Here is a 4548-nt window from a genome sequence, read left to right as displayed (position 1 = left end):
TAATTGTAGAAATTAGGTCTCGCTGCCCAGGCGGGTCTCGAACCCGCGGACTCAGGCAATTCACTCACCTCAGCCTCCCAAAGGCGCGGGATAACAGGCTGAGCCACCAAGCCCGCTTATTGTCTGTTTTTTTAAAAAATTATAGACATCCTTGTGAGTGTGAAGTGGTGTTTCATTGTGGTTTTGATTTACATTTACCTAATGACTAATATGATTTCTATTTTAATGCTCATACATGGATTTGTATGTATGTGATGGTGGTAGGATCATTACCTTGCTATAGTGACAAGATATTTATGTATTATATGTTGAAGAAAACAGAAAAAAGATCGGTTTTATCCCTGCTCACATCTTTCATTTATCTGTTTTTCCCACAACAAATAAACAAATAATCAGCTCTCGCTTCATTTTGTAGCAAAGTGGCTAGAATAGACAGTTTGAGAGTCAGTGCTTCTGATGAGTGAATTCAGTAATACCCTTATTTCCACCTTCCCATATCTATTTAAATCTGCCTTAGTCTGCTTGTACTGCCATAACAAAATAATGAAGAAACCGTGGGTTAAACAACAGAAATATCTTTTCCCACAATTCTGGAGGCGGCAAAGCTCAAGATCAAGGTGTAACTCAATTCAGTTTCAGGTGGGGGCTCACTTCTTGGTTTGTAGATGGTTACCTTCTCACTATATTCTCACATGGCCTTTCTTCAGTGCATCCGTGGGTGGAGGTGGAGGTAGGGGAAGTTCTCCAGTGTCTCTTATAGGGACATTTATCTTACTGGGTAGAGCTCTACCCTTTATGACCTCATTTAACCTCAATCACTTCCTTAGAGGTCCCATCTCCAAATATAGCCACAGTGAGGTTAGGGTTTCAACATATGTATTTGGAGAGTACACATTCCAGTGTGTCTACTGATTTCCTAGGAACTTCCTAAGAAACAAAGGTGGGAGGATCACTTAAGCCCAGGAGTTTGAGACCAGCCTTGGCAACATAGCAAGGCCTTGTCTCAATTAAAATTCAAAAAAATTAGCCGGGCATGGTGGCACGAACCTGTAGTCCCAGCTACTCAGGAGACTGAGGTGGAAGGAGAGCCTGAACCCAGGAGATTGAGGCTGCGATGAACCGTGATCATGCCACTGCACTCCAACCTGGGTGACAGAGTGAGACTCCTACTCAAAAATAAAACAAAAAAAGACAATCTGAAAAAAAGAACAATCTGAACAGCCAAGTATCAAGATATGCAAGAATCAGGGCAATTCTTAATATGTAGGTAGCAGAAACACATAGAAACTCTCCCCAGGATACTGCCCCAGAATGAGTCAGCTTCAAGAGTCTTCTGTCTTCCTGCCTCCCACTAAAATTTTCTTCCAAAAAAAAGCACTTGCAATTGGCCTAGTTGGGATTGGATGTCATACCCTGAATATAGAGTATGTAGACTGTGATTGACAGCCCCACCAAGCAGTGTGCAGTGGGGGTGGAGGTGTTCTCTAAAAGAAAGAGGTAGAATGCTGATAGAGAAAAACAACAGATGTCCTCTGCATTCCAACCATGGGTTGCCAAGCAACGTCTTCCCACTTTTCAAAATACCATATACAATTTTTAAAATGCCTTTGCCTAACATAATATAATTATCTCACATGCAAACAAAAGATATACTGAACTCATTCCAAAGGGTGATAACCCATGTCCAGTTATGGCATCCATTTCTTCCCTGGTTCCATCATGATTTCCCTTCCATAGTTTGCAACTTGTGGACAAAATGATAAATTTAATTATCACCAATCCACACTAGACATAATTCTAGAGGAAGAGAAACGAGAAAGATAATTACTTTTTAAATATATCTGACTTTCTGCATATTACTGTATGTAAGTTATACCTCAATAAATGAGAAAAATGCTGATGGCACAGCAAAGAAGCAATACAGGTAAAGGCTACAGTCCTCATTTATGGATCTGATCATAGTTTTGTTTTTGTATTTTGAGTTAGTGTTGCACTCTGTCACCCATGCTGGAGTGCAGTGGCACACTCGTAGCCACCACATCTCCACCTGCTGGGCTCAGGTGATCCTTCCGCCTCAGCCTTCCAATTAGCTGGAACTACAGGCGTGCACCACCTTGCCCTGCTAAATTTTTGATTTATTGTAGACACAAGGTCTCACCATGTTGCCCAGGCTGGTCTCAAACTCGTGGGCTCAGGCAATCCTTTCGCCTCCGCCTCCAAAAATACTGGGATTACAGTCGTGAGCATCTGTGCCCAGCTTGTTTTTGTTTTTGATTTTTTTGTTGTTGTTGTTGTTAATGTCTTACTCTGTCGCCCAGGCTGGAGTGCGTGGCCCAATCACGGCTACCACAGCCTCTATTGCTGAGCTCAGGTGATCTTTCCACCTCAGCCTTCCAAGTAGCTGGAACTACAGGTGAGAGCCACCACACCCAGCTAATTTTTTGACTTATTGTAGAGACGAGGTCTCGCCAGGTTGCCCAGGCTGGTCTCAAACTCCTGGTCTCAGGGAATCCTCTTGCCTCAGCCTCCCAAAGTGCTGGGATTACAGGCATGAGCCACCACAACTGATCTGATCGTGGTATTTATGACTTCTCTCATCCTTTGCCCAATCCACACTCTCTTGCCATTGATTGGCCTGTACCTCAGTCGGTTTAGTGCTTTGCCAGGTAGGTTATGGTACCCAGCCTACAAGGGAGTACCTAATGACTCTCCTCTCCTGGTGTTCATGCCCTTGTGTTGCCCCTTCCCACATTAAGTGTATCCTAGAATATTGCAGATTATTGTAATGATATCCTTCTTCCCCTAGCTGGGCTACATCTTCTGCTCTAAATTGATCAGTCTCTATCAATTTAGTTAACTGTTTCTCTGTCTGGTTTTCAACTCTCTCTACTTTGGACCCTGGAGATTTCTCTTTCTTCTTACAAGTTCAAGTTCTACATTCCTTTACTTTTTTTTTTTTTTTTTTGAGTTGGAGTCTCACTCTGTCGCCCAGACTGGAGTGCAGTGGCCGCTCCCGGCCACCGCAGCCTTGACCTGCTGGGCTTCGACGATTCTTCCACCTCAGCCTTCCAAGTAGGTGGAACTACAGGCGAGCGCTACCACACCCGGCTAATTTTTGATTTATTGTAGAGATGAGGTCTCCCCAAATTGCCCAGGCAGGTCTCGAACCCGCGGGCTCAGGCAATCCACTCACCTCGGCCTCCGAAAGTGCTGGGATTACAGACTGAGCCACCAAGCCCGGCCTTACATATTATTTTTAAACCTTGAAAGTCTCCAGAGGAAGTGGAATTTGGTTATGCTGGCCTAGTTATAACACTGACAGGACGTGGATTTCTCCATGTCAGATTAATAGAAACAAAATTTATTTGCACAAACATATATTTGCACTGGCATTGATAGAGCCTATTCTCTAACTGATGAACATTTTAGTGACTGATGTGAAAATTTGCATTGTTTAGATTAGGTGTCCCATAGACTAAGGAGTTTGACCTGGTCAATTTCATGAATTCTGTATTTTTTATTTTTTTTATTTTTTGTAGAGATGGGATCTTACTGTGTTGTTCAGGGTGATTTCAAACTCCCAACCTCAAGCAATCCTCTAGCCTTGGCCTCCCCAAATTCTGAGATTACAAGTGTGATCCTCCACACTCCATCCAAAGAGAATTCTTGAATCAGCCTTGATCAATTTAGTATACTATTTCTCTCTTTTTTTTTTTTTTTTGAGTTGGAATCTCACTCTGTCACCCAGGCTGGAGTGCAGTGGCATGCTCATGGTTACCCCAGCATCGATCTGCTGGACTCAGGCGATCCTTCTGCCTCGGCCTTCCGAAGTAGCCAGAACTATAGGCATGCACTACCACTACCACGCCCGGCTAATTTTTTTTTTATTATTATTGTAGAGATGAGGGCTTGCTGTTCTCGAAGCCCTTGGCTCAGGCCAATCCCCTCACCTCAGCCTCCCAAAGTACTGGGATTACAGGTTTGAGCCACCGTTCCCAGCCTGTCTTTATTTTATAAAGAGAATTCTTCATTGTATTTTTCCAAAACTGTACTTTCCCTCATCTTCTCCTTTTCTGTAATTTCATCTATTAGTTCAGGCCAAACCCCAAAAATCCTCTTTGTCCTCTCATTCCTCAGTCCTCACGCCACATCCAACTCATTAGCAGTGTTATTGGCTCTCCCTTCAAAAGATCCAGAATCAGACCTCTTCTCAGAAGTCCTCCCTGCCAAGATTAAACCAGCATCTCTTGCCTAGGCTACTGTAATCGCTCCTTAGCTCATCCATGCTTTTACTCTTGTCCCCACTATCGTTTCTCCACACAACAGACAGAGGAATCATTTCAAAATACAAATCAGATCATATCAGATATATAATCATGGGTCAATTTAAAAGGCAGCTGGAAAACAGCCTCTGTGTTATCCCTGGCAGCACTGTAAGAAACCAGGGGCCATCTCTTTTAAAAATGGTGCAAATTTAAGCCGGGCTCGGTGGCTCAGCCTGTAAACCCGCGCCTTTGGGAGACTGAGGTGAGTGGATTGCCTGAGCCC

The sequence above is a fragment of the Carlito syrichta genome, unplaced genomic scaffold (genome assembly GCF_000164805.1).
Source record: "Carlito syrichta isolate Samal-C Ts95f unplaced genomic scaffold, Tarsius_syrichta-2.0.1 Scaffold315709, whole genome shotgun sequence".
Lineage (NCBI taxonomy): Eukaryota > Metazoa > Chordata > Mammalia > Primates > Tarsiidae > Carlito > Carlito syrichta.
Note: the sequence above shows the minus strand (reverse complement) of the source record.